This window comes from Anomalospiza imberbis, chromosome 18 (genome assembly GCF_031753505.1).
Source record: "Anomalospiza imberbis isolate Cuckoo-Finch-1a 21T00152 chromosome 18, ASM3175350v1, whole genome shotgun sequence".
NCBI lineage: Eukaryota > Metazoa > Chordata > Aves > Passeriformes > Viduidae > Anomalospiza > Anomalospiza imberbis.
The window spans coordinates 9461960-9483610 of NC_089698.1; the positions used below are offsets into that span (position 1 = coordinate 9461960).

The 21651-nt window shown below is 45.5% G+C and overlaps 2 long non-coding RNA genes across 2 annotated transcripts in view; one reads left to right on the top strand and one right to left on the bottom strand.

The window, feature by feature from the left end:
- Positions 1 to 21651, top strand: part of LOC137484789 (uncharacterized) — an 88010-nt gene that overhangs the window by 43093 nt on the left and 23266 nt on the right. The window lies entirely within an intron of this gene.
- On the bottom strand, positions 8963 to 15809 carry LOC137485002 (uncharacterized). The gene is made up of 3 exons (XR_011005146.1): positions 15443 to 15809; positions 14151 to 14286; positions 8963 to 9495 (listed from the first exon to the last, which is right to left on the bottom strand). It is a non-coding gene; the product is annotated as an uncharacterized lncRNA (long non-coding RNA).

Below are 21651 nucleotides of genomic sequence, written 5' to 3' on the forward strand. Positions count from 1 at the left end.
GGCTGAAATGTTCCTGATGAAACCTAGACCCATGTGAAAATTCCCTGCTAGCTGGCTTTGTTGTAAAGCCTTGGATGTGATCCTCTGGGGAAGGGCAGTCAGACCCACCTGGCCTCACTTCTCACAGGGACCACTGGAGTTGGGAAAAAATTACATCCCAGGGTGGAGTTTTTTGTTACTTTATTTCATTTGTTCACTATTGTTGTAATTAGGATGTTCCAGAATATAATTAATTGTCTTTCTGAACCAATAGCTTTTTAATGCTGGACATGACAGGATATTCTGTCTCATACTGAGGACCACAGACTGTGGAAGATGCAGTTTTGGCATATGCAATCCTGCTCTTCAGGAAGGAGTTTGGGATCTGATGAGGATGCTGTTTATTTGTAGGAAAGGATTGCTCTGATCTCCATTCAAATTCTAGGTGGATTTGCTGGAGTTGTCTGAACCTGCAGTGATGTGCAGACTTTAGCTTAGCTTTCTTAGAGCGTGAGGGAAGTAAGTGCCATTAACCTAATTTTCCCATGTGGAAAGAAAAAAGAAGTATTTATTTGAAAAAGCAGCAGTGCTGTCATTGGTCAACACTATCTTGGTAATGTGGTGCTTGATGAACTTCAGATGTAACACCAATAGATTTGGATTGGATATTGGGAAGAAATTCTTCCCTGGGAGGGTGGTGAGGCCCTGGCACAGGGTGCCCAGAGAAGCTGTGGCTGCCCCTGCATCCCTGGCAGTGCCCAAGGCCAGGCTGGATGGGGGTGGGAGCAGCCTGGGATAGTGGAAGGTGTCCCTGCCATGGCAGGGATTGGACTGAGTGGGCTTTAAGGTCCATCCCAATGCAAACCATTCCATCATTCTATAAACTTTAAAAAAAGGAAAAGAGATCCAGATCCAGTGAATCACAACATGCCTGTGCTTTATTGTTATTTAAGAAAGAAAAAATCAGCAGAGTTGTGGATCACAAATCTTCATTCAGTGAACTCCTGGGAGTCAACCTCAGCTGCAGGGCTGAGCCCCAGCCATGGAGGGGACAGTGCCACTTCCTGTGCAGTGCCCTGGTGTGACAAAGACCTGACAGGGGCAGAGGGCAGCTCCTGGAGCTTGGCTGTGCCCCGGGCACCTCCACAGCCCTTTGCCATGTGCCCAAGAGGAGAAACCCCAGCAAAGACACTCCGGTGCAGCTGTACAACATTACCCTGCAGGGGAGGAGGGTGGGGAAATGAGGAACAGCCACACATCCTCCCTCGGGCAGGGCTTGGTTTACACTGCCCCACTGAGGGTTTGTTTTCTTTTAGACCAGATTGGGTTGTGGCCATGGGGCTGGACATGAAAACACAACTAGGCTCGGTCCCAGCACTGCTGGTACCCTGGCCCAAGCTCCTGAGAGGACGAAACAAGACTTGAAGTCTCTCTTTCTTCAGCCTCTGCTTCTCCCCCCTCCACTCCCTTCCCCTCCCAAGGTGCTTTTAATCCCTTTGGTTAATGTGAAATTAAGATAATAAGTCAAAGAGAAGAGAGGGCTGGGAAAGGGGTAGCAGGGGGAACAGGGAAAGAAAAGAAAATAGAAAAAGGAGAGATTCTTCTGACAGATAATTAGGGAGATTGGTTTACCAGCCAGGGACTAATGCTGGCTTCCCAGCTCAAACAGTCCCTTGTGACTCATTTTGTGACTTTAATTTCTATGGGGTTCCTTAAGCAGGTGCCCTCTGACAGGTAGTCAATAGGGGACTTCTGGCTGAGCACCAGCGCCTCTTTGGAGGGGTCAGAGCCAGAGGTCAGAGAGCGGGGCCTGCAAGGTTGGCAGGTCAGGAGCCATCACGGTGACAGATGAACCTAAACGTGTTCCCTTCTCCCGGGCTGTCCCTGCCAGTGGCAGCACTGGTGACCCTCGGGACCGGCCCCCTCTCTGCTCAGGGACATCCCTGTTCCCTCTGCTCGCACCTCTCAACTGCTCTTCATTAGCCAGAGGGGCTGTTCACAGCCACGATCCGATGGGGAGAGGGTGCTGTCTCCATACCTCTCAACTGGTCCTCATTAGGTAGAACAGTCCCCTTTTGTCCTGCATGAAGCCCCTTTTGTTTCTGAGCTGCAGCAGGGCTGCAAGAGCAGAACCTGATACAAAACAATGCAGCATTATTTAGCCAGAGCCTAAAGTCAAGGAGGGAGCAGCATTTCGGGAAGCTCTGGCTGCTGTAGCGTGTGTGTGTGTGTGTGTGTGTGTGAACACCCATGGATTCTTGCTGTGCATCCATCTGTTCTTCCTGCTCCAAGCTTGGTTCCTCTTGGAGTTTCCAGCTGGTGTTCACAATGTCCGCCACCAGCCCAGGTTGCAGGACCCCTCTAAGAATGTATTTCTAAGGTGCTGTAGCTACAAGGAGCTGCTTCTCCTCTGCCCCTCTATGTTCTGAGAGAACTCAGTGCTCCCCCCTTTCCTGGACAGGTTGCCAGGGGGTCCCCTGCTCTGGCAGCATTTCCCTGCTTGGCAGAGGAATCTGGGACCATTCTGTTTTGCTTCCACCCCTCCCAGGCTGCCTCCCTGCTGCCAGCAACTGAGGTTGTGTTGGCTGGAGCCAGATTAGTCATTCTGTCTGAGATTTCTTTCATATTGAGGATAATGATGACAAAAAAAGAAATTAATTTTCGTTATAATTAGATTTCCGCTGTTCCCTGAAGACCTCATGCCTTTTTAAAAAGCAGCATCTCTCACCTCTGTGTTGGTGGCTGCAAACCTGCTGCAAGGTAGGATCCCCATAGGAGTGTCTGGTAGGTTATAAATCGGGTGGCAGAATTAAATGCTTACATGCCTGGAGTGCCAAGGTCGGGTCCCTGATCCCATTAGCCACTTCTTTCGCCTTGAAACAGCTGGAGCAGAGCTGAGCATCAGCTGCAGAATACCTCCTCCGAGTAGAAACTGCAGAGGCAAACTGGAAAGAAATGATCCCAAATGTCGTGCTTTTGGGTCCCATCCACTGCAAAAAAAGTGAGGGCTGTAATTAAACAGAGTCCTACCCCAGAGAAAGAAAACAAAGCCTGACTTGGGAACAGTCATGGAGCCAAAATGCTGTTTGCAATGAATAGCATTTGCAAAATTAAGGTAATCTTTAAATTTTTCTTAATAAGAAAAGGAAACCCAATGTGCATCAAGCTCCAGCAGAGCTTCAAAGAGGCAGGAGTGAAGACAAGGAGCTCATTGTCTGTGTGCCAGTGATCCAGAGAGAGGAACCTCTCTGTCCTATGCCAGAGTCTGAATATGAAAGTCCTCTATAAATCCAACCTGATTTGAAAGTTAATTGGAGTAGGAAAACCAGGACAGCAGGATGGAGAAATAGGGCTTTGTGGGTTTCCTGGTACACCTCTCCCAAAGAGATCCTCCTGAATTAGCAGAAGGTTTTTGTGGCCTGGAGGGCCAGCATTTACACCAACATCTCTGCCAAGGCTGTTGCGTCACGTCGGTCAAGGTTTGTTTTGATACAACCACAGGCGGCCTCACGGGTTGCACACCAGTCACACCAGCATTTTGGCCACCTTGGGAAGCCCTTGCCTGGTGATCACTGAGTCCAAAGGGTGCTGTGGGAGCTGGAGCCATGGCTGGGTTCTGCAGCCACGACCCATTGGGTGTCGGATGTTCACACCCTGTTGTACAATTGAATCCTGTGCAACCCAAGGAGAGAAGCTGGTACCAACCTTCCGTGTGACTCAGGCAGCAGTGACACATGGCCTTGGGTGTCTCTGGCAAGCAGATGTTTCAGTGGCCAGCTAAGAATTTTCAGGGGGGGTGGTATTTTTGCTGTGGAAACCTCCAGCGCCATTTGCCGAAGGGCTGGAAATTGTGCCAAGTGGCTGAGCAAGGGTTGTATGCAGCGGTTTGGACCAGGCTGGTGCCTGCCTTTCATCCCATGCTCCCACCTTGCTGGTGGGTGGGATTTTTGGCTCACTGCACCTGCAGCAGGGTGGTCACCTGAGAGGACCAGTGCACATGGCAGACTGGGAGCCGTTTGCTCCTGGAGGGTGGATTTGCTCTGTGGATGCTGGGATGGGGCCAGGCATAGCACTAGGCTCCAGGGCTGCTCCCTGTTTACAGCTCTTCCAGCAAGCATGGGCCGAGGGTGGGTGGGACTTGGAGTCCTGCAGTTGAGGGTTTTGTGTTTTGTTTCAAACCGTAAATATAACACAATTGTGTTTATGTAACGCAATTCTGCGAGATGCTGCACACGGGTTTTAAATAGAATAAGGGTTAAATTTAGCCTCTCTTTTTTTTCCTCCCATTGATTTTGCAGAGATAGATTTGTGTTTAAAAGACTTCTCACCCTGGAGTTTACCGGACTCTGTGCTGCATGATCTCATTGCTAGGATCTCACTCTTTCTCCACCCTTCCCTCCCGTTGTTTGCTATTCTGACTAAAGATGAGACAGAAGAAGTTAAACAAACTTTTTTTTAAGACAGGGAACGCATCATCCTATGTGTTTATGCAGTATTAAACACAACAAGATCATTATCTGGAGACACTGGAGACCGGATTCCCTTTGGATATAAATGAGTAAAGTTCCCATCAAGTACATGATTTACACCAGTGCGGGCTTTGGCGCCAGGGTGTATAAAGATGAGCAAGGGAAAAAAAATTCAGCTATGCAGAGTTGGACTTTAACATTTCTTATTAGCCTCCAATTAGCAACTGGAAAAAATTATTGGAAGAAGGAGAACAAATAAGCTGAACATCATCAGAAGAGCAGACTTTGAAATTATGAACGTATTTTGTGTTTTTAAACCTCACTTGGTTCTTTTCCAGTCATCAGCAAAGGGTTAGGCCAACGACTGAGTCTGAATTTCCCCACTTCTCAGAAGTCAACACTTGTTATTTACATCCCTAATATCAGCAAAATTATATCTGGGAGTCAGAGCTAAGTGCCAGTGATGCAGAGGGGTTTGCAGATTGGGCTGGCTTCGCCATATGGGATGTTAGGAGCAGCTTTTCTCCAGCTCCAGCCTCTCCCAAGGTTATTTTGAAGTTTCTGTTGTGATTCACACATCCTGGGATGTCTGCAGTAAAGGATTGGAATTTTGTGCTTGGAGGCAAATCTTTGGGTCAGCTAAGCTAAGTAGTAAACAACACTTCGTGTTTCCAGGGCACTCCAATAGCAGCATTCCCTCAAAAGCCTTCGATACAAAGTCATTTTAGGTTTACTGGCAACATTTCTGAGGTAGAAATTCATAATCCACCCAAGCCAGAGCAGGATCCCAACTCAGGCCTGTTACTGTCCAGCTGCTTCCATGCTGCTGCTTCCTGCTGAGACACCAGAAATACTGGGTTTTATTCTCTTAGGAAGGAAAAATTTTATCTGACTTTTGGAGGAAAAAATGACTGGTGAGCCAAATTATTTGGTCATATCTTATTCGTGTTTTTTATGCAGCCTGGAAGAGTCTTCCAGTTTGTCACTGGCTCTTCACTCATATTTGTGAACTAAGTACAAGTTTGAATTTTTTCCAGCTCTAACAAGGATGGCATCTGTCTGGGGAGCTGGAATAGGCAACAGGCAAAAGTAAGTTTGGGTTTTTCTCTAATATGGATCCAGGATTTAAAATAATCTGTGCACCCTGAGGACCTCTCTGTTTCCCCACTGTTCCTTCAGGAGAGAATTGCCGAGGTTTCCTGGCAGCAGAGATTTGATGCATCAAGGAAATCTGGATAATTTCCCGCAGTGGGAGATCTGGATGGAGCAGTTGTCTCCCAGTTGGTGAGGTTTAAACTGGTGAATGGAGTGGCACTTGGAACATTCTCCTGGCTTACTGGGGACACAGCACAGGTATGTGATGTTTATTGGTTCCGAGCTTGGCCCATGCTGGGTTGAAGCCTAGGTTTGTTTTTGAAGGTGGGACGATGCTGTGGTTGAATGACACATCATTCAATGCCCATTTTTGCCAGTTGGACTGTCTGTGGTCTCTTCCGTTGCTCCATTCCAGGGCTCCCTAAGTCCGAGCTAATTGGGTGCTGGCTCCAGGCTTTCTATTTTAATGCTGTTTGATGATAATCATCATTCCCGCAGGATGAATGGTTGAGAACAAAGACAGGAAACGTCCCCCTGATTAGATAGAGGCAGGAGAGCCATTGGAGGAAAAAAACAAATGACAAAAGTGACAAATGAGGGTCCTGTAACTTCTGCCATCCTCCTGGGGCATGTGGAAGGGCCTGGAAGGAGACATGAATAAGACTTACTTACTGTTTTGGAAAACCATGCCTTGGAAGTCTTCAGGTTTCATCTCCATCTGCAAACAAAGGCCAGAGGAGAGATAAGGCCAGGCAGCTCCCAGGGCTGGGCTGTTTTGGGGACAGTTACACAATCCCTCCTTCATTCCAGTCAGATCAAAACTAATCATCAATGCTGCATAGGAGGGAAAGAGGCAACATTCAGATGTAGGTTTAGGTGATGAGCAGGGTACAAATTACACTTGCAGTGTATTCAGAGCACAGACCTGAGCGCAGCTGGAGTGTGACCTTGTTTCATGTTGACTTGTGTTGATGCCATGCCCGGGCTAAGCTTGGTGTGTTCCTTGGGAATCACTGGAGAGGCAAAATGAGCCTCAGCAGCGACCCAAATGTGTGCAGTGCTGCAGAGCAGAAGGGTGTGGTCTATCTGGCATTCCATGCATGGGTAAATGTGTCCTTTACAGTACTGTCAAACAGTTTCAGAATCCTAAAAGGGCTTGCAAGTGTCTTGCTGCAAGGACAGGAAGGTTCTGTGGGAGTTGGGCTTTAGGTGTCAATCCAGAGAACACTGAGAACATGGAGCTTGGAGCAGGTCGTGTCCAGCCCTGGGTCCTGTCCAGATCCCAGAGATGCCATGAGAGTTTAGTTTTACCTTTTTTTTTTTTCCCAAGGACAGAGGTGCTTATTTCTTGGGGGAAGGATCAACAAAAGTAAACTCATTGACTTCAGACAAATTGACATCAGAATATTGTAACTTCTTAAAAATGGAGAGGTTTTCATTTTCAGTGGTTGAAAACTGAGTGGGAGCTGGAAGTACAGGGGAGCTGGTTCTGATTAGCCCCAAATCCCCACATGCTGTCGTGCATTTTGGGTTTATTTTTGTTTGTTAAGTTTTGTTTCAATTAATTCTGTTTAGTGCTCATGTTTAGAGCATGGCCTCGGGTTTGTTTATGATTATTGTGCACTGAGGGGATGAGCAGAGTCTGGGCAGCCCTGAGAAACCCCCAAACTGGGGCGTTGGATTAGAGGGCACTCTGAGATGCCCAAGGAGTTTGACATTTCCGTGGCTTGGAGAAAACCTTTAAAAGGTTTTCTGAGGGTGGATGAAACATAAAGGCCCAAATCTTTCCTTCTCTGTTTTGACTGTAAAAGAGGCTAAAACCTGATCTGGAGAACAGCTCTTGGGCTGGTATTTTTGGAGGTTCTTCCCCAAACCTTGGTAACTTGTCCTGCTCCTTACCAGACCCTTTGAATTAAGGGTTACTGTGGTTCTCAGTGCTGTCTAGGTTTGAAGCCAATAGAAATCTCCCAAAGGAAATGGAAATACAAATATTCTGATTTAAATACCTTTAATTTAAGCTCTGGAATGAAGCATATTTTGTAATGCTACAAGATTTTTGTTGATGGTGTTTCTGAAAGTGAGGGTGACTTGCTAGGTGTGCTCATATAAACCCAAGTCTTCCCTCTGTGTTTAGTGATAATTTATAACTACTCTTTAAGATCTCTGCTGTGAAATAAATTAAGGACATGCCTGGAAAATACTGGATTGGCTTAAATGTGCTGCAGAGTCATTTTCGTTTCTTTTATCCTGCATTTTTAAATTAAAGAAATGTGATGATTTAAGGCGTTTGATCTCCAAATGTTGCAATTTTTATTAGCATTTGTTTCCAGTTGTGTGTTTTCCCGGTAATCGGTTTATGGAACCTTTCACCCCCAATCTCCTCCTCCAGGGTCGTGTGCCTTGCTCAGGTCCAGCCATCTGGCTCTTCTCTCCCACCACTGAGCAAATGGGGGTCACTTTTTTTTCTGGAAAGAAAGAAGAACAAATGCTGCTGCAGCCATTGCTCCTTGGCAGCTCTGTTGGGTGGCCTCAAGCTGGGTCAAGGACTTAAAAACTGCAGACTGACCTCCTGGTCCCTTTCTAGGTAGGATATTCCAGCCTGAGAATGAGATGTACAATGTTGCTGGAAGTTCTGCCAAGCAAGTCAACCTAATGCATGATTTCACTTCTGAATCAGATATGCTTCCCCCTCCTTTGGAGGGCCTAGTGAATCAAGATGTGCCTTCAAAACCACTCATTTCAAAATCAGGCAGATCTGTCTTTTCCCATCTTGGGACCAGTTCAGACTCTGTTTGAAGTCCCTCATGTTCACAGGCAACAGCCCAACAGTTGGCCTAGAGCAGCACTGAAGGCAGAGCTGGTCTGCTTCAGAAGGGAGGTTTTGCAAAGATCACTGAAGTTCAGAAATCCCTAAGAATTTATTCTTGTCTTTTATTTCCAGTAGAAACACTTCCAAAAGTGTTTCTATGTCAGTCCCATTCCCGTGTACCTTTGTCTGTGTATTATCTGTGGATTCTACTAGCCCACACTCCTTCAGCTGCTCTGATGTGCCAATGCTGTGAGGATTCTGCTCTCCCAGAGCGCTGTCCGGTCAGCTTTGGTGCATCCCGCACGAGCTCCCACTTCAGCAACGTGCCATTCCCTATGTTAGAAGGGAAAAGCTGTCGTTTGGTTTAACCAGCCACAGCTCTGGGGCTTGGGTTGCTCTCCCAAAGCTCAGCCTATGGTTCTGACCTTAAATAGGCTCTGTAACAAGTCGTTCCAGCCTCTGTGTGCGTTGTTAACTGTTTCCATGTTTTTGACAGATGGCTTGGTGTACCTCACAGCGAAGCCAACTTCCTGTTGAACAAACAATGAGGAAAGAGGAGGGAGGAAGAATGGGGTGTGGGAGAGAACACAGGATGCCATTTATATTTTATTTATGCAAGTGTTGGATTTATTTTTTTTATTATTTTTAAATCTTGGGTATGCCGAGGACTGAGAATTTGGGGAGAAACTGGAATTTTGAGGCTTCATTTATGAGGAGTCTTCAAGGTTTCCAAACCTCCCTCCAGAAACTGAGACTTGTCATTGCTCCTGTTTTACTGATACCATGGGGAGTCACAGTTCAAAGAGTGGAGTTACTGTCTTGTTAGTCTTTTATAAGGAACTGTCCATCCCTCCCTGGCAGTGATGTTCATTTTGGAGAAGCTTTCAGGATTCAGGCTGCACAAGGCTTTGCTTTCAAGGTTTTATTCTTGTCTGAAATGCCAGAAGCTATCACCAGGCTTCATCTCTCAGTGAATTCCTTTGCTAAGTGATTCTTATTTCATGACCTCATGGTCCAGCACATTCTTTTACTGTCCTACAGAAGATTTTGGTGGTATTTCTTTTTGGTCGGAGCACAGGACTGCAACTCAGACTTAGGTCTGACAGGGTGAACTTGGAGAAGCCAGGGCAGAGTCTTGTCAATCTGTAATATAAACAGGAATATTTGACTGTTTTTGCCAAGTATTTTTAAGATCTCGTGGCAGAGAAAGCCTGGAAGCCTCTCCAGCTAGCAGAGGTTGTTTATGTTACTGTGGTGACCAGCACAAGACTTTCTCAGTCCTGTAGGGAAGTACTGGTGGCACTGACAGAGCAAGAATTCCACATCAGCCACAGAGTGGGACCCAAGTGCTGGTAACTTGCTTGATGAATGGCTTGAGAAGCAGCACAGCTTCTTGTCTGTTATTGTTCAAGTCCTTATTGGCCACAACTCCTGTCCAGCCCCTCCCTAGCAGCACACAGTGAGTGATTCCCAGGGTTTCTGAGGGCTGGGTTTGGAGCTGTCTCTGCTGTCCCCTCTGAACAAGGGCTGCTCTTGCAGGATTTCAGCCCTGGCTGGCACTTGCCCTGCCTGGTCAGCGTGATCAGTTTTGATGGACACAGAGTTCAGCTGACCCCAGCTCCTCGAAAAAAAAGCTGGCTCTGCTCTGTGCTTCGCTCTATGCCTTGCTCTGCTTTCTGTTTACTGTGACCCAGCTCTTCTGTTTATTTCTGAATCTGCTTTTTAATATGTTTCTCTCAAATTTAATGTTTTTCTCATTCTTCTATGTTTCTGCATCCCTCCTTGGGGTGATTCATCCTTGTTTACAATGGACTTCTCCCTGGACACTGTGCAAGGTGTGGCTGATGGAAGTGAGTTCCTCCCACTTGTGATTTTGCCACCATAAAACAAAACAGATTTTGCCCCTGAATCTTCATAGGTCCTTGTCAGCTCCTCAGCACAGTCAAATGACACCAGGAAAGCAGAGCTGGTGATAGTTCCAGTTCCGAAACCCCTCTGCTTCCTTGTTTACTCTCTAGTACCTCCAGGGAACTGCACCTGGGTGATCCCTTCTGAGATGTTGCGAGGGTCTGCTGGACCAGGCCACCCAGCTCTGGCCAGAGGCTCTTGGACAGTAATTCCTGCCAGAATATCAAACACCCATCCTGAAATGCTGCTGACTGCCTTACCCCAAGGCTGTACCCCACATCAGGGTATATCAGTATATATTGGGGTATTTCCCCAAAAAAACTGGCAGTTCCAAGGATGGAAGCATGGATGAGAAGCATCCATGCAACCCTCCAGTTCTGCAGAGGCATTTGCAGGGATCCCAAGTGGTTCTCTGTCCCTGAAATAGCACAGCCTGTTAAACGCTCCCAGCTGAAGGAAACCCACACTCAGTGGCAGGAGGTTTGGGAGGCACCACGATGCCAAGTCCCCTTTGCAATCCATCATTCCCCTTTCCACAAGTTTCCCAGGCAATGGGAGTGTTTTTCCATCCTTCCCTGCTAGTAATGAAGTAAAGTATAAAGTGAGTTATAAAGATGTTTAAAGCAGTTTTTGCCCTGGCCTGGCCTGGAAGAGCTGAGGTCATTCCCAGTGCACATTAGAGAATATGTGGAGGGTCTTTGGAGCTTTCTTCCAGGGAAACAGCTAATAAAGCTGCCTGTGTTTGTTGTTCATGCCAAGACACATTCCAGCATCTGATTATTTTATGTCATTACTTTAATGTGGAAAGAAAGAGCGAAGCATGGATTTTTCCAGGTGGATTGGCCCGTCTGGGGGAGGTCACAGCTTAGGGTAGGTGTGTTGGATTAAAACTGACCCAAACTACTCTGTCAGAAATAAACTTTGTGCAACTAAACTTCAAATTTTAGTGTCACTAAAGCTGAATAAGGAAGGGTATGGCAGCAGAACCAACAGCTTCCATTTGGAGGCATTTGCAGACTTGATGTGGAATTGAAAAAGGAAAGAAAAAGAGACAATGGTGTTGTAATTGCTTAAGTGGCTCAAACTGCAAAGGAAATGTTGGAAACTCGTGTAAAAGACCTCCCTGTAGCCAAATGTAGTACAGAAGGTACCAAAGAGGAATTTTGCTCCCTCAGAAATTCTGTAGTTTGAGGAAGGGATTGTTCCCAATTGGAATAAAATGCTAAACTTCCCATGTCCCACAGGCCCACTTAAAAGATGGATTTAATGTTACCAAGACACTTTGTCAAGGGGATTAGTCGCTTGAACTTTTTTGCTGTGGTAAATAATGCAGAAATCTAACAAACATTCTGACATTTCTTGGAAAAAAAGTCATCAAAATCAATACTTCTCTTTAGATCTCTGCTTTTTAAAGGTAATTACCCCGTTTCAACTCTTTTAAACCAGCTGTGCTCTGTCTGAGGTCTTGGTCTTTGGCTATGTGACCAGTCTGTACTCATGGGAATAGGGAATAATGATTTTGTGAAACTGGATACATGAGTATGGACTCTCTATAATCAGAAAAAGTCATAGATTCATGTTCTGTAGGTCTGGTTTAATTTTTCACTTTTGTGTCACTTCATTGGCATTTCTCTTAATTCTCCCCAACACAGCCAGAATTGGAAACAGGACATATAAGTCTGGGAATTTGTGGCCAGCTTCTTATCTCCCATTGGTTTTCCACCACTATAACTTCAATGACGGATCATCTTTTTTTGTTTAAATATTCTGGTGTGAGAGAAATGAAGACCAAAGGACTTGGGATAGTTTATGATGGGTTACTGGATATAAGTGGAAAATTAGAAGTGATCCATATCCGGTCTATTCAACTCTGTTATCCATTTAATCATCGCAATTCCAGGCACTGTAAATTTCTAAATGTTATTTGGAAATGAAGTGGCTCATTACAACTGATGTTGCTAATCCTTTTGCTGGCAGTAACTCCCCTGCTGAAATGACATAATTTGTGTCTTGCAGTGATCAATGGTGTTGTAGGCAGGTTAAATCTAAAGCCCAGTTTGCAATGGTTTTGCTCATTATCTTACAACACAGTTGTTAACTGCTACATGTGGCTGTTATGTTTGACGTTAGATGGCGAAGGGAAAATAAATATTTAAATCCTGTTTATATGTGGTCCTGCCAAGCAGCACGGAGTTAGGACTGGTGTCCAGTCCTCCCAACTGGAACTCCATGGCTTTGGGTTCTAACTAAGGTGGAAATTCCCGGTTTCTGCTGTGCACTATGTGGGCTTTCCCGCTTATAAAGAGGATCCTAAAGAGAGGAGCCATTAATTTTCCAGGTCTGAGGACAGACGAGAATAAATAGATCTTATTCTCAAGATACTAAGGAAAACTAGCAGAAGATTGGCTGTTGCCAACAGCTGTCTACGTCTGGTCTAAATTGTAATATAGGATTCCTGTCCACAAGTGGTCTGTGAGTAAGTTTTCATTGAAAATTCTTTGAGATCCTATATTTCCTAAACTTCTGCTGGAGATACATTGCATGCTGCAGCAGCTGCAGCTGTGAAGACTGTGGGCAGTGCTTGACAAGCTGGGTAAAATGGTCTCATGAGTAGGCAATATGTTCATGCAGATCAGCACATTTTCTGACTGGGTGTCTGAAAGGTGGATTAATTGCAATCTGAATTGAAATATATTGACTTCAGGGTTTGGTGGAATGTTGCAGGGATGAGCCCAAGGAGATACGGATGTTTTGGATCCAGATGAAAACTTTAAAAATTAAAATAATCAGATTTGTTTCCATCCTGAAAAACTGGGTCTGGTGTAGAAGGTAGTTCATTGTTGATCTGTGGTGAGGCTCAGATGATTTAATCCCACTGTATTAGTACCTTCTTCTAAATCAGTGTTTAGTACAGCACTCATCCCTTATCCACATTTTTGTTCTGTTTGGATTTGTGGAAGTTTCTTATCAAAAGGAAAACATTCAAGGTCTGAACGTAGATTTGAGAAGGGAAATGAAAAGCACTGGCAAGCCAGAAGGGAGGTATCGGGTTGGTTGCTCAGCTTTCTTAATAAACTGCTCGAGTTTAAACATGGCCTTGCTCCTTCAGCCCAGCTTCTCCTTCCTGGCTTCAGCTGTAGAAAAAATAACAACAAAACCTTTTATTGTGGTGGAGAATGTTGCTCACAATGCCATAGAATCACTGCATTCACCCATCACAAAGACAACACAACATCGGTCTGAATCTTGGGTGGATCCAGGGGTTGAATATCGGCAAATTCTATGAATCTGTTTGGGTTTGGGTTTTTTTTGCTGGTTTCTCATGCAAAGAATTCAAGTCTCAAAAAAATATGTGTTCCAGTGTCTCAGGAACAGTTTCACACCCATCCTCTAGCTCTAAGGACTGTAGGGAATGTGCAGGGTGGACACAACAATGTGGGGCAGACATGAAAATCATGGATGACCTGCAGTGATTTCTCTGCTGGGCAGGTAGGGATACACAACATGCCATGGTTCTTGGAAACCCTTCCAAAGCTCCAGGCTTGGACGTGCCTCCAGGTATTTTTGAAATGCATGGTACTATGAATGTGTTGGAAACCATAGGGCTTTTGGTTTCCTTCAAATTATTTCACTGGTATTTTCTTGAGTTGCCCTGAATATCTTAGACATGAGTGGAGAAGAAGAAAATTTGCAAAACTTAACATTTCGGGACTATTTAGCTTTTTGATAATGATATTGGTAAAATAATGAGATTATTCAAAGCAATCACCTGCTCTTTTGTCACCTTGAGTCACTTTTGAGGAACTTGTTGAACAGGAACAGTGGATTTTGCATCCTTCATGTTTTTCCCAGAGCTCAGAATTTCTCTGCAGTGGCTGTTCTGCACTTACCCTAGGGACACAGGATGCTCTGCTTGCAGATCAATCTTTCACACAGTCCTAAATCCTGCTGGGGTGTGGGAACCTAAAGCCCAGGGTTCCTAGAAGCTGGGAGATTGAGGTGATTGATAATGAAGCAGATTTTCCACTGAAAGCCAAATGGTTTGTGCCAGGATTTTGTTGAGACCAGCATGCCACTGAGGAACATCCCAGGATTTCTCTCATTTGGACTCTGAAGTTTTCTGCTGCAATTTCTGACCAGTTTGGGTCATGGTCCCATGCCTTTGGTGAAGCTGCAGCAATGAGTGGGTCATGAAAAGAAAGCTCTTCCATCCACCCAGATCTGACCCACTTAAGTGTGTCCAGATGGACAGATGACCTCCAGAGGTCCCTTTCAGCCTAAATTATTCAGTGACTCCGTTTCCAGCATTCCAGAGGGAGTGTTAGGTGAAACTGGGACCATCCCATCTGGGGAGGAGGATAGAGTTGTATCTGCAAGTTCTGTATCTTGACCCCATCCTCTGCCCTGGCCATCCATCACTGGGCACTGGTATTTTATTCTACCAGGATGTCAATCACCTTTTCAATTAGTGAGTGGGAGGGGAGAGTGTGGCTGATAGCACCCAATCTTCCATTTGATTTAGGATGAATCACACTTAAGAGGGCATCTGGGGTTAAAGAACACAGGATTCTGGACACACATATAAATCAACAGACTTGAGGTTTGCATTATTCACCTTCTGGAGTATGAAGTGATATGACTCATTGGATCATAAAAGAGATCAAATAGCTTTGTTGCTAATAATTCTTTCCTTGACCCATTCCCTGGCACATTAGGTTTGTAAACAGAGTTTTAATGGCATCCCTTGGAAGTAATAACATCATGCCTTTATAGCACCTTGGCTGACTGTATCCTCCTGGCTGTAACTGTGCTTGGGTTTAAGCCTCAGCCATTTGTGGGAACTAATGTGCTTCCATATCTTAAGTTTGCAGTTATTGCCTTTTTGAGATTGATCATCTCCAGTTACTCTGCCTCCCACCCCTCCTCTTCCACAGATGACATTTGAACCCTCCCAAGAGCCCACAACTCGGCTTCTCCCAAATGATAAGCACACCCTGTAATATTCTGGTGCAGATAACATGCTTGAACTTCAGGGTGTTGTCAGTGTCTAATGAGCTCATGGCACCGTTTACTGTTTTATGGCTAAATAATGATTGTTCATTAACAAAAACAGCTCTAGACCGTGTGCCAACTTTGGACAGAGGAAAAGGTAAAGCAGAGTTGTGTGATAAGGATGTGGCACCTGTGGCAGGACAGGCAGCACATTTCCTGCTGGCTCCTGTGTCCATTCCACACGGTGGCTCCTGTGGAGAAGCCTGGAGGGGAGAGAGAGCAGTGCAGGGCTCTGGTGTTGTGGCTTTACAGGCATGTGGTATCAAACGGCTCCCGAGTTCTGCTCTGATGTGATGGTGTGTTTTGGCTTTCTGGGCGTCACCCACAGCAGCCTGCTTTGAGTTGTTTCATGGAATTATCAATGTTGGGAAAGACCTCTAAGGTCATTGAGTCCAACTGTTAACCCAGCATCGCCATGTGCACCACTGAAACAATGTCCCCAGGTGCCACATCTACATGCTTTTTGAGCACAGAATCATAGAATGGTTTGGGGACCTTAAAGCTCATCCCATTGTACCCCTTGCCATGGGCAGGGACACCTTCCACTATCCCAGGTTGCTCCAAGCCCCATCCAGTCCAGCCTTGATCACTTCCAGGGATGGTCATTCCAGCACTTCCTTGGGCAGCTTCACTTGCCTCTGCCTGTGTCTGTCTTATTTGCTGCCTGGCAGGTGATGCCCCCTTGCACCACGCCAGCTTTGCTCTGCCTGCCCAGGCTGCAGGACTTGCACACAGGTTTGGTGGTTCCCAGGATAGGAAATCACATTTTCAAGCAGTAAAAAGAGACAAAGAAGGTCCAAGTCTCCATTAGAGGGTCTGTCCTGTTGGAAGAGATGGAGATAGCTGGTCTAGGGAGAGGAGGAAAGGGGTAAAGGAAGGGAAAGAAAGTTGGGAACTGTCAGTGTAGAACTGTGCTGCTTCGTCACAGTCTCAGGTTCATCACGTAGTCTCAGGTTGCTGCTGAGCCTACAGCAGGTAAGAGACCTTTGTAGAGATAAAAACTGGAACAAAGTCTCAGAAGTTATCTAAGAACTGGGAGATTTTTGTTGGCTAATTTAATCATGGGCTGGTGGTCACTCAAAAGCAGCAAGCTGTAGCTGATGGTCACTAAAGAGGGGTTTAGGTGCAATAGAGTTGAAAATCTCTAATTATAGCATGAAATCTTGCAGATACACAGACCAGGGAGTTTAAGAAGAACGTTAAAGAAGGAAAACAATATGAGGGATGAGGAGTAGATGGGGATCTGGGAATATCAGGATTGTTCCACCGCATCTGAAGGACATTCTGTATCAGTTTTCATGTTATCACTATTTTGGTCAGTTCCTATAGTTAATACATAAATTCTTGCATTGAGACCTAACAAAAGACTGCTCAGAGACAGCATATAAATAGCTTTTGTGCTGCCTTATATTTATATATGTTGGTTAAGCAAACTTACATGGATAAACAATAGCAATATAATGACCTTTTTATAGATATGGCTCCGTGCATGCACCAGAGCAGTCTGGTGTATTTATTTCAGCTCGTAAACCATGCGTGGTTAGTACAGGATGTGTACTCTTCAGCATTTACAGTTGTTTAAAGGGAGGCTTTTGTGGTGGTGCTGTCATACCAGGAAACACCACCAGCCTGGGGCACACAAAGTATTAAGTGTCAAGGAGTGGATGTATTAAGCATGAGATTTAATTAAAAGGCCATCATGATACCTTATAGCTAAAGAGTATCTTCAGTTAAAAACTGAATATAGGAGCTGAATAACCCTATGAGATACCTGAAATGCTTTGGAGGGGAGTTAGATACCCAGTAACTATGGGATTTTGGAGAATGGGGTATTTAACTCCTCTTAAAGTCTTTGGAGTGGTTAGTAGTGACCTGAAGGCTGAATTCATCCCTGGTCTTGTAAAATCGCTGCTTTTGGCTGGGAGTGGCCTTGGCTCAGGGAAGAAAAGTTGCTCTCTGATGTGTCCTGGAAAGCAAACAGTAGGTTTGGGATGCACACTGTGCTCCTGCCAGCTGTGCTCTGGAGCAGTGTGGCTCACAGAGCAGCAATGAACAGCCCTCACAGCACTTATATGGGGAATTTTGCCGTAAATCTTCTAAAACTCTTGGAAAGATGGGATGTTTCCCCTTCTCTCTTCTCTGCCTTTCTTTGTGAATATAAATCCCCAGTGTTTAGGAGCACGCAAGCCTCATGTCTGAGGACAGATGGTCTACTTGTTTTTGCTGAGGGATTTTCCCCCATGGGTGGTTTGTTCTGGAAGTAGTGCCCAGCTCTACCCAACCACTGGACTCAAGCTCTTTCCAGAGTAATTGCACATGGGGAAAACCAGGGCACAGCAAAGGAGTTGAATTACCCAGGCCAGAAGTTGAACATCAGGCTCTAGGGCCCATCTGAGTGTTAGGGGATGGTGATGTTCCCCCCAGGCAGCTTCTAGCTTGGCGGAACCTGCTCTGGTAAGGTTGTCTCTGGGCTTTCCACGTGGGTGGACACCCTGAAGCTGCTGTTTGCTCAGCCATCAGCACTTTAGTGCCTGGACAATTCCTGCTGAGAACATGCAGTCTTCATTTTATGAGTGTCCATCCTGCTCAGTGATGTTTCTCTATGGCAGCTGTTTGTGCCTTCCCTCCTCTTCAGCTCCCTGTGTGCTGCTCCACAGCCAGGAGCAGGAAGGCCCATTCTAGTGTTACCAGCCTCTTCTTTTGTATCCTAGGGAATGGAAGCAACTGCCAAGCCCACTTTGCCTCCCAAAGTTTAACAGATTGGCCCACATCTATTTTCTGCCTCTGTTTACAGAAGGTGGAGGACGGAGGGGAAGGGGGGCTGCTGAGCAAGGGAAGAGGGCACAGAGAAAAAAGAAATTACTAACCCTCCATCAAAGAGCTGCTTTCCTACTTGTGGTTTCAAAATGCTTCCTCCTTCCCCAGCTATCCTGTAATCACTCTCCAACATTCACCAGAGCAGTGTTTACATCCAGCCCTATTACCGGCAGGGGAGACAGGAGAAATTAAGGGCTCCCATGCCCCATTATCTCCCCCTCTTCCCCCTCCTCTCCCCCTCCCACAGGCAGACACACTTCTCTCCCCTTACCCCTTTTTATCAAACGCCTCCAATTCATGAAGGAGTAAAAGCCCTTTAATGGGATTCTGGAGATCTTAAAATCCAGGTGGTTTGTTTAAAAAAAAAAAAAAAAAAAAAAAAAAGAGGGAAATAAAAAAGGGAAAAACTTGGAGGAAAAAATACCACCAGCTCACTCTTTTTGGCTTCTTTTGGCTTCTTTGTTCCTTTTCCACGTTGTCTTGAACCTTTTTCTCCTCCACAACTCTGCTTGGCAGCTGGGGTGAGCTGAAGTTTGACTTGGATGGCTGGTGAGACCACACAGAGCTCACCCTGGCTGGAATTAATTTCCGATGTACGGCTGAAGAATCCCATGCACACACACAAACACAGAGAGCCCTTGCATTTCCTTTTGATTTCCTTCTGGTGCTTCCTTCCCCAGATACCCTTTTTATCAGAAGCAGAACGAGCTGCAGTGCCAGCGCTGGGGCTGCCCGGACGAGAGGCTCTGCCCCAGCATGGCAGCAGAGCCAGGGGAGGGCGGAGGCTCTTTAGATGTTGGGCAGGCAAAGAGACGTGTGAAAAATGGTCAATGTTGGACAACAATAAATGGGGATTATGACTTTTTTTAAAGAAGGGTAAAAAAAGGATACTCATCTGGTACTGGCACTTGACGGGGACTTGAGGTCTGATTCCAATTCCTTGTTTAACCACAGATTTCCTCTAAATAATTCTCATAATCTCTTGATTCCCTAGCTGAGGTCAGGGGCCCATTGTTCTACACCCTGTAACAACACAATGGGACACAGTTCCTGCCCCAAAGAGCTTACAGTGAAAACAATCAAAGAATGAAAAAGAAACCCAGGCTTGCCTGGAGTTACACCCTGGTGTTAAATTGAAGATTAGAACCAGACCTCCTGACTCTCTAGGTTTCGAGTCTTCTGAAATTGTAACATTTTTCTGGCTTCTATCTTGAGAGTCACACTGCAGTGTTAAAGACCATCAAAATAGAAAATACTGAACCTCTTACCCCTTGGAGCAGAGGAGAAGGAGCTGTTTATGATGGACAGCTCTGCTTCTGTAGCAAGGACAGCCTTGTTGATTCTTACACAGAGTTACCAGCACGCAGAGGGAGGTTGTGAAGTTTGGGAAGCTGGTTGACCTTTGAGGTTCCTGGGTTTCCTATGAGCGATGGACCAGTGCTGCAGTGGGCTGGGTGGCTGGGAAGGGATTGCAACAGGGCTGCATTGAAGTACCTTCCTCAATGGGAAGGCAATAGGCCGTGGGCGTCCGGGGACATTTAAGCGGAGAATATTCACTCCCACATGTAGGAGTTGTTGGAACAGCTCCGTGCCCGGAACTCTTTCCCCTCCCAGGGCAGGGATGTGCTGAATGCGTGGGGCAGCGCACGCGCGAGTGAACTCAGCCCAAGTCCTCCAAGCGCTGGCACAGCCGTGCTTCGCTGCAGGAATACTCACGGCACCACGGTCCTGGAGAAAGGGGACAGGCTGGAATGGGCTTCTGGTTGTACTGGCAGTGCTCTAAAGCATCAGAGCACGATGTGGGCTCTGTGACTGGAGGAGTAAAACTAAAGTAAAACTGAAGCAGGCTCAGCTAACACCACCCTCGGTATCACTCGGCAAAGAGAGGATCTGGCCCTACATGTTGCTGGAAATCTCATGGTGTTATGGCTTTCTTAAGCACCTGGAATGACCTGGTAATATGGAAAGTGATGATTTGTGTATGCTCAGCCGTACATATACAGCCATATATACACTCCCCATTTTCCTTGGTTTCCCACACCCTCACTCCTACATCCAGCATATTCCCGTGGCACTACTTGGGCTTTGGATACTGAGTTTTATTAGCGGGGGAAAATGTGAGTGCTCATATCCTGTTTTCCTTTTCCTATTTGACAGTTTATATGAAACTTTTAGTCACTCTGAGATCTTTGATTTCATCCAGATTCAGTTTTTAGGCTTGTCAGAGAGATGGACACACACACATCTGGATGAACACAGTGTGCAGGATTCCTCACCCCTAACTTTGGGCATCAGAGGAGATTTCCTCTCCATCTCCACAGAGATTACATCTTAAATGTGCTCAAAGATCTACATTTTTGCCTGTATTTTATGGTTGAGGGAGATGGCTATTTCTAGGCCAGGCTCAACAACTTTATTCCAGTGTTTCATTGGGGTGAGAAGTTTCCTCTGAATGCAGTGAGGTTGCTGCATTAAAAAAATACTTCCAGCCTGCTGGGGCACTTTGTTGAATCACCAGAGCTGTGTGGGTCTGTTTGAGGGCTCTCAGTGATCCCATGTGGCCCTGTTGGATGTGCTGGCCTTGGCTCCAGATCCTGATCCTGGAGAAGGCTTGTGCTCAAGAGCTTTGTTAGCCACAGAGTTGCCACTGGCAGATTTGTTCCTTGGCACCAGGGCTGAGCTGTTGAATAAGACTTTATTCTTCAGACTTAGGGATGACAGGTTTGACGGTACAATGAAATCAGCTTCATCCTCCTGATACTCTTAAATTTATTTTCTTTGTTTCAGAAAAATGTGGGGAAATTACTGGATTTCCAAACATCTCTTCCAAAGGGAACTGCACTTTAGACCTCGATTTCTGTAGAAGTCTTGGCAAAGGGTAGGAGGAGGAGCAGGAAAATAATTCTGGTAACATAAAATGCTCCAGAATCAAGAGATAGGCATCAAAAACTGATAAGATTAAATACACAAGAAGTCTCTTTGGCTTCTGGATTTTGGGATTTGGGATGTACTTGGGTTACACTTTCAAGATTCTCGTTGCACAACAGCAAGGAAATTTGTTTCTTTTAACTTTGTTCTTCTGTTGATGAGAGCTGAGGCTCTCAAGTAATTACTTGTTTCCTGGAGTTGGGGCCTTTAAGTAAATATCCAATATCCAGAGATTTGTGTTAAAGTCAGGAGTTGGCCATTCTGTTTTGTTTTATTTTATTTTAGAGAAGCCTCTATTCATGTACAAAACCTAGATAGCTTTGAAATAGCCATGGAAAGAGAATTATCATTGGTGTTTTTTACTACTAATAACTACTCTAACAGCAGTTGATTTTTTTTTCCCTGTGAGAATTTATTCTACTGGAAAAAAAAAATTGGAACATAGCAAAATGTTTCTTTTTGGAGAAGTTGAAAAGCTTCCTCTTGACTCAATTCTGCCTTCCATTATAGTACACTTTATATATAGTATAAGGGATGAAAGAGCTGAGCTCTGTTTGAAATATTCAAGTGGAAATAAGATAGTTCTTAATAAAA